At 38.0% G+C, this 12,961-nt stretch overlaps 1 long non-coding RNA gene across 1 annotated transcript; it reads left to right on the top strand.

Moving 5' to 3' along the window:
• Positions 1–5,042: 5,042 nt before the first annotated feature.
• LOC140002324 (uncharacterized) lies at positions 5,043–12,580 on the top strand. Its single transcript, XR_011808684.1, has 3 exons — positions 5,043–5,181; positions 5,844–5,967; positions 11,660–12,580. It is a non-coding gene; the product is annotated as an uncharacterized lncRNA (long non-coding RNA).
• The last annotated feature ends 381 nt before the right edge of the window (positions 12,581–12,961 follow it).

The raw sequence follows: 12,961 nt of genomic DNA, 5'->3' as shown, positions 1-12,961 counted from the left end.
TTTATCAGCCGGCAGCTAAAGGAACTCCTACTGAACCACATTTAAGAGCTCTTTGGGATTCCTGCTTCCACCAGTTAGCCCAATTGTTGATCACATATCTATGTACCCTCTTGTTATGAACATCCCATTGGATACCCCAGTTTGTGCACTGGGAGGACTGGGGGAAGGAACTGATCAGCAGTCACTTCTTGTTCATCTTTCTTGTGAAGCTCAGCGCTACACAGACATAACTTTTCCAGGCTGAAGAATCCCAATAGCTTTAATGACTCCTTAAGACAATGTCTTTTCATATCTATGATCATCCTTGTTGACCTTCTTGGCATGTATTTTAGTTTTATAACACACTTTCAGAAGCTGGATAACCCAAACTTCAGGTAACAATCAAGCTGCAGGCAAACTGTGTCATTTCTGCAAAAGCACAATAAGGTTTTATGGTTTGTTCTCTATTCCTTTTCTAATAATTCCTAATAGTCTAGTTGCTTTTATTTTCTTCTGTCTGCTCATGTGCTTAGAGCAGGCATTTGTGTACAATGAAATCTTGTAATTTGAAGATCTCTCTCCTGCATGACTCAGTGCCTTTGGTTTTAATATGGAAAATTAAGATTGTTTTTTCCCAAGTACACTTACCTGCACTGAATCTCATCTGCCATTTTACCACTCTATCACACAGCATCATGAAATTTTTCTAGAGCTATAACTATTTCATTTTTACTACCTTGAATAAATTAGTAAAATGAGCAAACTTTAGCACCTTGCTCACTCTTCTCTTCAAGATCACTTATGGAGATATTAGATAGTACAGACCCTATCGCAAATTCCCATGAGATTCCTTTACTAAAACCTTGAAAAGTTGAAGTTCAATTTAAAAGAAAAAATACTCACTTGGTGAGTGACACTGGTTAAAGTCTTCCTGTACACTCCTGTCAAATATGTCAATCCAATCAAAATATTGCTTGTTTACTGGCCCTTTCAAATGCCTCTTTTAGGGCTGTAAGACATCCTTTGCAATTTTTACACTCTTTCCCATTTTATCATTCTTATCCACATGCCTACAGCTCTATCCTTTATTACATACCAAATTCATACCGAAGCCAGACATATTACACCTAGAGATCCCAGTGTTTCTGTTAAACCTCCTCAAAAGCAGAAGGTGTCATGTTTGCCACCAGCTGTTCTTTGAGTGCTAATGAAATTGTAAGCAATAGTTTGCACACCATAGTTAGTGATTTTATACATGAGCTTGATTAAAACTCCATCGTGAACACCATATTGCTTGGGAGACACGTGGTTACTCATCTTCTCTATTTCTTCTTCCAGTATTGCAATTTGAAATAAGATTCTCCGAAACTCATTCAGAGAGACTGTACCATGGGAACCTCCTCATGCCCCTCTCCAACCAACAAGGACAAGATTCAGTTTTCAGCTTTTCTTCTGTTTTCTTTGGATAATCCTTTCACACCTGTAAACAGATGTGTTTGCCCTGTAAATTCTCTGACAGACTTCCTACCTGTGATGGATTTGTACAGGAATTATTAGTTATTGTTTCTTTGAAAATTCATTCATTATATTAATTTTCACCTGGTCTGTTTTGTTTTTATATTAAATTTGTGAGCGAGAGGGTTTCATCTTACTCTCAGTAAATTGCTTTATCCGTTTTTGTTGTTTATTTTTATGTACATTGCTTTGTTTTAATTATTCTAGAATTCAGCTGGTAAGTGACAGGCATTTGCCCTATAACTCCAGCATAAATTTTGTTGAAAAGCTCAATGCTACTTGTACCATTTTCCCCATTTGGCTAAGCCTTTCTATTCCTTTTTCAAAAAGATTTATCACTCTATATAATTCCCCTTTTTGAAATTAAGTACAATAACCATTAACTTCTTGTTCCTTCTGTTCTTTCAGTGCTAGATTTAAATTTTTCATGGACACTCTCAGAATAGCTAGGCAGTAGTAATTTTCTGAAGCATGCTGCTCAGGTCAGAATGAGCTCTCTTTTGCAGTCCATAAATCTGTTGTTTACTTTATGTAGAGTGATGTGCCACTCAGCACACTGCCAGGCCTGGTGAGATCTCAGCCTAGAATACAGAAGATTAACCAAAACTTTCCCCATGATTCTGTTTTTTTCATCACAGCCTTTCTGATCTTCCTTCACATGTCTTCACCACCTTCATCAGTCTAGCACCATATATTTGCTCCTGAGGCATGTAATTTCAGGGCAGCTTATAAGAGCTATTGTTAAAATTAACTTAATTGCCTGATTTAGACCTGTGCAGTGTCAAGAGTTGGACTTGATGATCCTTAAGGGTCCCTTCCAACTCAGGATATTCTATGATTCTATGATTTGACTTTAATGGGACTCAGGGAGGGGGAGTTTGTTTGGGAATTTGATTTGTTTTACAAACTGCAATTAACACCAAATGTCCTGTTGTTCTAGAGAATTTGTATACTGACCGTGTCGAGCTGATTGGTTAATTTCCACTAATTTCTGATAATGTTTTCTCTCTTTGAAACCAAACCTTTCCCAACTTTCACATTTCTGACATCTATAAAAAAAAGAGCACAACTACTTAGTCCAGCTGCCCATTTGTTTCCTAAATGAGTTGTATTAACATCCATCCTATCTTTATTTGAGACTTTATAACAACCAAGAGGATATATCATGCCAAATTTTGTAGTCTTTCACATGGGTCAGCTGTGCCTCCAGGCTTAGCTTAAACAACAACAGTTGACAAAAACATCTACTAAACACACAGAAAAATGTCACTAAACTAGATTACAAGCTCTATGTTGTGTTATTATTTAAGAATAAATATATGTGTAAAATATAGTAGTAAAATCTGCAAATCTTGGGAAGGTCTCTACTTTTGTTCTCAACACACAAATCCACTTTTCTCTTTCAGAGACATCTATGTGGCAAAACAAATATATAGTTCTTATTTCTTCAGGAATGGTTCTCTTGTCAGTTCATTAAGCTAGGAAGATATTTTTTACCTACAGCAGAATCTAACTTGAAATAAGCAACAGAAGTGAAATGTTTAGGACAACTATTCTAAAAAGACTAAGGCAAAACTGAGCTTTCTAAACATCAGACAGCTCGCAGCTTCAGGGGCCACATTATTGCTACAGAAAAAAAAAATAGGTAAATCACTGATAAGACAAGTAAGATTAAATAACAGTCAATAGTCAAAAATCTTCTTTAATTTGCACAGTAAATGTTAAATCTCAGCTTGGTAACGAAAGAAATGGAGCATACCCAGGGGTGGAAATCAGAAAGAAACACACACACAGGTAAACAAACAAAAAACACCATTTTGAAACTTTGAAAAGCTAATTCGGGCATCATACTACTCCTTAGTAATGGAAACATTTGGTCATATAACACACACAAAAAGATGCTTACAAGCGTAACCAAAACAAAGTTTGAATGTAGGATGCTGTGACTGGCAGCTCTTCAACAACTATTCACAAACCTAGAGCTATATAAAGCTATCTGATATAAAACTATCTGATATAAAACCTTCAGGTCACTGGTAGCAGAGAATTAATTGAGTTTAAATGTAAATGATGCCATGATTATATCTATTCTGATTTCTTCTGTGGACACGGGAGAAGTCAACCATAAGAATCACTTGTTACAGTTGGAGGGGTGTTGTCTTTTTGTTTCTGCTGTTTGGATGTTGTTTGTTTTTTGTTGTTTGTTTGTTTGTTTGTTTGTTTTTGTCACTTTTGAAATTTTTTTGCTTGTGGTGTTTTAGTTTGTTTGGGGATTTTTGTTTGTTTCTAAACACAAAGCTTTCTGCTACAGGGAGCACTACAGGAACACCTACAGATGTAAAATTTCCTCACTGCAATATATATACTCTTATATTGACTACCAATACTCTTCAGTAGTTCAATTTTCATTTTCCAGTACATGTTTTTAGAGAAAGACCAATACAACACTTGGAACTTCATTTCCTTTTTCAGTCAGACCACTTAGTGAAGGAACCAATTTTCCCACAGTCTGGTTGTCTGGAATTTCCCTGTTTCTTCATTTAATTTACCATCTAGTCTATTCACATTTAAATTCAAGCACATCTTTCACCTAGTCTTCAACTCTCCTTCCCTATTGCTTACCTCTCAAATTGTTACGGAACTTAAATGCCATCTTAAACCAAAATTGTTATGCTCACATTGCCTAATAAATACAGTAAGTAGAAAGGGATGAACACATAAAAGCAAACAACAACAACAAAATTAATGTTGAATCTGTTTCACTGTGAAAGAAGCAATGCCTAACTGTAGATTTATTTTCAGCTGAGACCGTGTTGTGCTCAAATGTGTTGCTCTCCTCAGGGTCACTGGAGTAGTTTTCTATCTAGTCATCACTTTATTTCTAAGCTGTAGCAATGCTGAAGTCAAAAGAAAATAAGAATATCACATTGTTTTTCATGCTTCTGGTGATTTCTGATGTTTTCTTTAGTCAAACCAAAGTAAAAAGATAAACACTTTTTGAGTTGGTTTAAAGCAGAAAATTTTTCACCTAACCATAAATATGACTCTTCTGGGCTTAAATGCTTCTATTCCAATAAACTGTATTTTTAATGCTACCATTACAAAACAAAAACAAAGACAGAATTCTACAGTCCTGGAACAGCTTTTTAAGAAAACGGAGCTGAAAGGGTTTAGAAGAATACCTCAAGGCATCATATGCCCTAGTAGCTGCAGATGCAAGGACAGGGAAAAGACTGATTTTTACATAATATTTTATAAATATATATATATATAGCTCAAGGGCTAACAGAAATGAAACTTGACAAGGCCAAAAAGACAAATGTATGTGCTACCAATAGAAATACCAAGTCATTGAAAAGTTCAAGTCATCTTAAAGTTTAGTGAAGATAGAAAAATTGAACTGCCTTCATACTGTCACATCATTGACATGATGCTATGTGGCCTTAGTCCTCATAGCCACAGAAATAAAGAACTTACATGGAGAAATACAAGAATTAAAACATTACTGTGCGCTAACTTCGTTCTGGAATCCACGTTACTTGGCTACTGGCTGTGCTAGCGGTTCTGAAGTGATTTGTAGTCTTGGAAGAGGTGGGCAGGGGGGAAGACATGCACATTTTAGGTACAGTGCAGTGGTCTCTAAGCTAATGAACACCAGAAACAATCTTGTTGAAGAGTGAAGCACAGGTAAGCCCACACTGTGGAGAAACTGCCTAGCGCAGAGCTATGAACTGAGAGGGCACCTCTCAAAGCACCAGCTGAACGCTGTCTTCACAACAGCCCCCAATGGCCCCAAAGGCCCCGCTCATGCTGCCTGAGAAGAGCCGAGTAGGATCAGCCCGAAGCAGGTTGCCTGGCCCTTTACCTGGCCCTTTCCTGTGCCAGGGAGGCACAGTAAACCCGACCCAAACAGCACCCTGGCACTTTTGGGCTGTGTCGTTTGGTGTGTTTTAACAGGCCTTACCTGGCTCAGAGCCCCCTTTTGGGAGTCCAGAGTGGAAACTTTTGGGAGGCAGGTGGCAAGCCACAAAGCTTTCCTCCAGCAACCCTCAGAAGAGTCTGAACTAGCTGCCTGAATAATTATTGCTCATCATGGTAACTATTATTACCTCCTGAGCTGCTTCCATCTTTGTTTCCCAAATGTTGCTTGCATGGCTTCGTGCTCCCACAAGGTGGCTGAGCTCCATGGATCATCTCTAGCACCGCATCCATGCAGCACTAATTCTTGAACTGCTGGCAGCGAGGGGCTCGGCTGCCTGCTCTCTGAGCACAGCACCATGTTCAGACGTGCCTAATTTCTGTGTGGGCTCCAGCAGCAGTAGCTAGCTGGCTTGTTTCTTTGCACTAAGGTCCTCAGGAGAGAGTACAGGGGATTTCCCGAATAGGGATACCTCATCTTGGCATATCCACTAAAAGCATGAAGAAGTGTGGAAAGAACAAAGGAGCCCATTTTCTCCCTTGACAGGCATTCAGGTAAGAGGTATTTCAGGTGAGATATTGGCACACCCTCACTGGTGTAAACAGTGAACAGACAGAACAGTGACAGAACTCGTTATATGGTTTTCAACAATAGCCTTGTGGAAAAGATGTTAAAAAAGCAAATAACGATACAACCACACGAATATAAGTACTACAGCGGTAACTGTAGATGGCGTATTCCCCCAATTTTCTCAGGCTATATGCAGTACAATTGAACTCTGCCCATTTCACCATTGCGAACATGATGCAGCAGAAAGCTTTCCCCATTTTCAGTACTTTCACCAAGAAAAAATACTTACAAATGCTACCATCAGACTACTACAGCTCTGAAATTAAACATATGTATACAGTACTACCTGCTCACACAAAGAAATCATGTTTCTTCAACACACATTCCAGAATTACGTGCAAGAAAAATCATTTTAAAAGCTGCTGCAAGTAAAAATCAATAATGAAACTCTTTTGTCATAAATCATACTCTTTCTCTTTTGAGAAAGTATTCACCGTTTTAATTCAGGTTACGTCTGGAAAATGCTACTAGAGCTATCACCTAAGCAAAATCTTAAATTTGCATGACAAAGATCAGCATTCACTTGAATATGGGCCTCTGCTCAGGCCTGACAGTGATCCCAGTGGGCTGTGCCAATAACTGCACTCAATATACAGAGATCTCTGCTCCTCTAATCATTTCTGGAACAAACGTCAGAAAACAAGACCTGCAAGCTTTTGCTCCTCTCTTTTTTTGTTAGCGTCCCTGTGGACATAGTCAGAGATTCTTGACTGATGTTGGAAAGAAGCTGCTGTAGTGTAAAATCCTGCAAGGAAACAAGTAAAAATAGATGTGCTTTGCATCTCCAAAGAAAATTTAGAAGATCCACACAGGCCTCCCCACAAAAATACTAACACAACATGAAATTTGCAGAGAAGGTCTATAAAAATACTCCAATAGGAGAAATGATACATTTTGGGGTAGTTCACAACAGAAATCCCAAATTTAAAATGCAGAGGGAGGGGAAGAGAGAGATTAAGCACGAATGAAAGCTTCATAGTACTGCTTCATGAAGCTTCTAGGAATAAAAGAATAGTGTTAATTGATGTTTTAAAATAAAAATCCAAATATTCAAACATTGAATATTAAAATTAACAAAACATTGAATATATTTAAAAGGTAAAGATGCAGCCAAGGCATCAGGTGCTCTGATAAGGCTATGGTACTATTTCTGACTTCTGACACATACAAAATACTTTAGGCTCTGAAATTCATCTACGCTATGAATTACACTATACAGGAATGCTTGCTAGGGGCAACATAGCTCTGAGAAGACTATATTTTAATAAAATCATGGGAAGAGGACAAGGAAAATAGGCTTATTACAAAAGAAACAATGAAGTGGGAAGCTGAGAAAATGTTTTTAAATTACTCAGATGAAATAGTCCAGATTTCTAATCCTAGACCAGATGTCTTTTTGTTGGGAATATTCCCAAGTGATGATTCTCCTTACACAGTGTTTCCTTCTACATCCTGCTGCAAATTTTGCATGTTTCATTTTTCAAGCCTGTCGTGTGAAAATATGTAACCACAGTTTTCCACCAGTGTTGTTTCTGTGGCTGAGACATCACTCTGTTTCCATTATCATCTTCCAATCTGATGTGAGATTTGTGGTTTCATTTCCTTCTCCCGTTTCCAAATAGCTAGCCAGTCAGCAAGTTGTGATGCTGAAACTGCTGCTACCAATTGACATGGACATAGGTACATATAGAGTTTGTATGAAGAGGAGATGCCGGCCTGACCAAGGACACTTCTGATAAAAAGCCACATATTTATTCTTCCAGTTGTTTTCCCTAGTTTCAATACCATTCTCTAAATCTTCATGCATAATTTCTATTTATCACGATTTACATCTATTTCTGTAGCATCTAATAATCCAAATCCAGGATTAAATCCTCAGCGCAGTAAGTGCAGCATGCACACACAAATACAAAGACTTACACAGATAGAGAAATGCCTACACCATCAGCAGAATAATTTTTCCCATTAAAAATAAGCAAGTAGCATTGATAAATATTTTCCTAAATTGGCACTTCATACCGCCACAAAATGTTAGAAACAAGAAACAATTGCACAACATCCAAGACATACTGTCAGTTCAGAAAGGTAGCATGTTGCATTACTTAGTAAAGTTAAACATTAGATTTCTAAACAGTGGAGAACAGCCAAAGAAGTGGTCTTTTTTTTTCTTTCTTTTTTTTTTTTTCCCCTTTAAATAGAGAAGAAGATATAAATAAAAGTATTTTATCACATCAGTGATTCAGAAGAAGTTCCAAGCTTGCACTCCATGTAATATAAACACATTATGTATTACAGCTCTTCTCTCCAAAGGGTGATTATCACACAGAAATGCTTTGGAACTCTGAAGTTCTCTTTACTCTAATTTTTTAGTAGTTTCTGGCAACTACTCTCTCGATTTGCTATCACCCCAAATGTCTCTTGACAGGAGACAATTAAAATGAAGAATAACTGTCTCCTGCTACAAGACGTTTTCTAGTGGGGGGTTTGCTCCTTTGGAAGCAAATCCCATCAGCTATTGCAAGGAGCAGGACAGTGACCTCAATGAGCCCAATGGGCCATGGATATATTTTTCATAATTTGTAGGTTTAGGCTCTAGTTATATCTTCTGTGTTCAACCATGCCTGTGAAAAAGAATTGCAGGGCATTTTGCTGTTCTCTCATCACATCACCATTCTTTGAAAATAACAGTCTGAGACTCCTTTATAACACGTGGAATCTCAGATAAAAAGTATAGGATCTGGAGTTGTATTTAGTAGAAAAAATGTATTTAACTGTGTCTAAGACAATGGCAAATGGACATTTCTCAAAATAAAACTACTTAAACAGTATAATCTACATAGCTAGCTGAATTTAGTATGTTCTATCTTGTTTTCATTAGGAACTGGATAAATGAACACATACTCTTGATATAAATACGGCACCAGAGTAATCTCTCTGTAACATATTTTTCTTTGTTAATAAACTGGTGACATTTTTTCCACTTGGCAGCTGAGAAACTTCTTTTTTCAAGTTGAATTCTATAGTCTTACAACTCAGATAAAATTAATTTAAAAGGGTGTTTCTCAAATATCACCTAAAAATCATTCTAAAATATTCGAATTTATTTTTTTTCGGTATCTTAAAAACATAGCAATTCAAAAGTAAGATAAAACTATTAGAAAACACAACAATTCCCGTGTTCCATTGGGCACAATGAGGTTGAATAAAACCCATTGATTTATAGCACAAAGATTGCACAAATATAGTAATATTTAGTGGGGGGAAAAGGGTCAGTCTTGTCTCAGCTATAATACAAGTAGGTGAAAATGAGTGTGATGAAATCAAAGCGTAATTCCAAATTCATTGCTACAAATGAGGCCAGGATCTAGCATAAGCAGTTGCAAAGGACTGGTAACTGGATGCAAAGTAGTTTGTGATTCAAGTGCAGTCCAGGGAAGTAGTGAGAAGTGGTTTCCTTTTGCCACCTGTTCGGCAGCTTATGGGAACTGAGAGAGCAGTGTTCATACTCCAGCTGCCAGCAAACAGCTGTCCATCTCACAAAAAAAAAAAAAAAAAAAAAAAAAAAAAAAAAGTAGTATCACAAACTGACAGTGAGACAAATCGGCGGTTTTGCCCATTTTCTCCACGGGTCAAAGCCATGTGGCTACAGTTGGAGCATCACACCAGCCCAGAACTAATAAGCCTGGGGACCACAGTGGTACAGTCACATAACTTTTGTTGGCTTAAAGAGCAAGTTGACCCATGTCTGCCTATAAAATACTGTGTACATGTACCCAGAAAAATGACTGCTTTCTCTGTATTGTGCATAGGCCTTTCTTGCCCTTCAAAGCCCTTCACTACCTTCCATCAAGAAATCAGTAAAATATAGAGAGCGTTATGTTTAGTAACTCTTCTGCTAAACATTCACAAAATCCTGGATAACAAAATCTGTCTTCAGCTAAATCTTGAAGTTACAAATTCAGTGTTTTTTTTAAGTCCAGCAAAATGGGCCTTTTCCTAGTAAATTCTTACCATGACAGAAGTCTGAGAGAAAGACAGGAGGAAAAAGAAAAAGAAGAAAAAGAAGAACTCAAGCTTCCAGCTGTTCAGTGTTCTGTGTATGCAGTTGTATTGCTTCAATGCCACCCAAAATCCCACCCACATGCAGAGGCAAATTGGATTGCCAAGGCTGAGCTTGGATGCCAGATGAGCTTCTGATGCACTCACTGGCTACAGTTTGCTAGGCTGCAGCTTCCAGTCAGCCTCTGTATTCATCAACTCCCGATTTATGTAATCATTTACACCTTCTCTATAGATTGGTATCAGAGCAGAACTCGTGTTCGACATTCACATTGCCCGGGTGTAAACAATAACCTAGACCCTACAGCTGCAGAAAAACTAGCATCACCTCTATTGAAAGAAAAATGTGGATTTTGTCTCAGAACTGAAGCGAGCTGAATTCAATTCTGCTTACCAAGCCAGAGTCCCCTAACAAAAGGAAGCATCCTACCACCTGTTCCAACTGTTGCATCTCTAAGGTGCTTTGCACAAGAGCTTTGCCATCTTCCTTACCTGCTTGCTTGGTAACAGGTCAATTTGAAGGCACGGTGACCCACAAAGGCACTGTGAAAAGAATAGTGGGGCTGGAGAAATGTGCATTTTCTCAAATAACGTGTTATCTGAATGTACAGCACCACTCAAATTCGCACTTTGCTGGGTGTACATCCTGGGCAATTAGAGGGAGATTTGTTCTCATCCCTACATTTATTATTCTATTTTGGGAGCTGAAAGACTCATCCCTTCCTCCTTGCCTCCTCGGTGGCTTTGCGCAGCCTGTGGCCAGTTTCTATGGTAACTCTAAGGACAGGTGGAAATGAACCGGTGCCACGTGGAGCTGCACTTCCAGCAGGCAACAAGGGGTCAAGGTGAGAGGACTTCACGGACATATCCTCCTCAACGCTTTTAGAAGTTAGGTCAGGGATGAAGGGAAAAGAGATGGCCAAAAGTTAAATGCAAAGTGATTAAGAGAAGAAAAAGGAGAGAGAAATTTGAAAATTTGGAGCACAAAACTGAAAAACTAATCTCAGTAGTAAGGTGAAAGCTGTGAACTATCTCTGTGAATAGTGTGTGCCTCGGCAAAAATTGCTATTTGCTCGCCGCTCTACAAAGACGCATACATACTGAAATAGGAGAAGAAAGACTTGCACAGTTGGGTTTTTGTTAAGTTCTTGCCCTCTGCTTAGTGCTGGACGAGTTTTTGTTTAAAAACAGCACTGGTTATTAAACACAGAGGCTTTTACTAAAATCCCACTGCTAATACCCTTTGGGATATTTGATAGCATGCCAGCTGTATTATGAGCTCAGAGGCAAGCAATGCAGGCATTTTAAACACCAGGCACTATAGGCTCCAGAGCAGCATTCCCTAAGTTTATATATATATATATATATATATATATGTATATAAATATGCAAACTGCACTTTAAGAGACCTCTTTTGCTGTGGATGGGTCCCCTTCTCACCTCATTTATGCATGCTGGGCTCCTCTTTCCTATTTGAGAATGTGTGACATTTTTTAGTAATTAAAACCCTTAAGTAGAGGCAAAAGTTATATTAAAAACTGTTCTGTGTATTTTTAGGGAAAAGCAACGGGAAAGAAACAGCAAGCCAGCATAACACAACGTGGTACACAACTGCTCACTGTGGATTTGGGCCTGACAGACTCTTAACAGCTTTCACTTTGTTCCAGCTTACAGCCACACGCACATCTAAGGACAAAAGGATCTCTACTAGAGCTGGCAGGAAAGTGCACATAACACTGGGGTGAATCCAGTAGACAGGCGAAAAAAGGATCAATGACGTTGTTCCTCAGAGTTACAAGGTGTTGCACTTCCATCTCTTCTCTCCCCTGGCAAGTAAAATCTAAAGCCTCCTTTTGTTTATCAGCTTAGTTCAGCTCTTTCACAACCAAGCCACACTTCAGCATCAACAAATAGAGAAATAAAATTGTAACACAGTGGGTCTGACAGAATGCTTGCCAAGTACTACACTTTGCTATTTCACTCATATGAATTATAAACACACACAAATAGTAATACATGACCAACAGAAATAATAATAATAAATGAAACACACAATATATAGGTATTTAACTACGTTATACCCTCCTGTCCATCTCTGGAAATGTAAAGTCTTCAGGGAATGGATGATAATGTTACATTTGTGCAGTATCTGCAGCACTATGAAGCCTTGATCTTAGCCAAAGTCTATGTATGCTGCTAAAATACCTGCTTTGTAAACAGAAATAAAGACAGCAGTGACGCAGAATTTAGGATCTCTAACCTACATGCCTGGAGGCTGCTGATGAAAAGGGAAAAGAATTTCTCCTTTGTCTTAAACACTGATACACAGACAGCTAAAACATGAAGTCAGAGGAATGACTGATGACTCTGATCAGCACTTTCCAGAAGTAAATTTGTTCCCCAAATGCTAAGCAATATTGCACGTTTCTATTGTTACGCTTGGAAAATATATTACATAAATATTTCCTCTGACATGAAAATGAATTTTTATGAAGATTTTCAGAATTATTAGTTCTTTCTACAAAATACATGTTTTGCAGGGTGGCTGATTTAATGTTGTAAAAGCTTTTCAGGATTCTTCTGCTTTTTATTTAAATTTTAAATCATACCTATAGCTATTGGATTACTTTCATGCATTTAGTTTCCAGTAAAGTGTATGTATCCCTACAAATATTTTCACAAACCTATGCAAAGTAGTTCTCTTCATTATTTGGAGAAAAAATCAGTAATATACATAGATTTTAAAACATACATTCATGCTATGACTTTACTTCTTGCTTGTTTTCTCTGATTTCTGTTTGCCTTCTGTGTCTAGCATACCATACACAGCTGCAGCTGCCACTGGCCTGTTTCTGACTC

Source organism: Anas platyrhynchos, chromosome 4 (assembly GCF_047663525.1).
Source record: "Anas platyrhynchos isolate ZD024472 breed Pekin duck chromosome 4, IASCAAS_PekinDuck_T2T, whole genome shotgun sequence".
Taxonomy (NCBI): Eukaryota; Metazoa; Chordata; class Aves; order Anseriformes; family Anatidae; genus Anas; species Anas platyrhynchos.
Note: the sequence above shows the minus strand (reverse complement) of the source record. Positions and strands in the feature narration are given on the sequence as shown.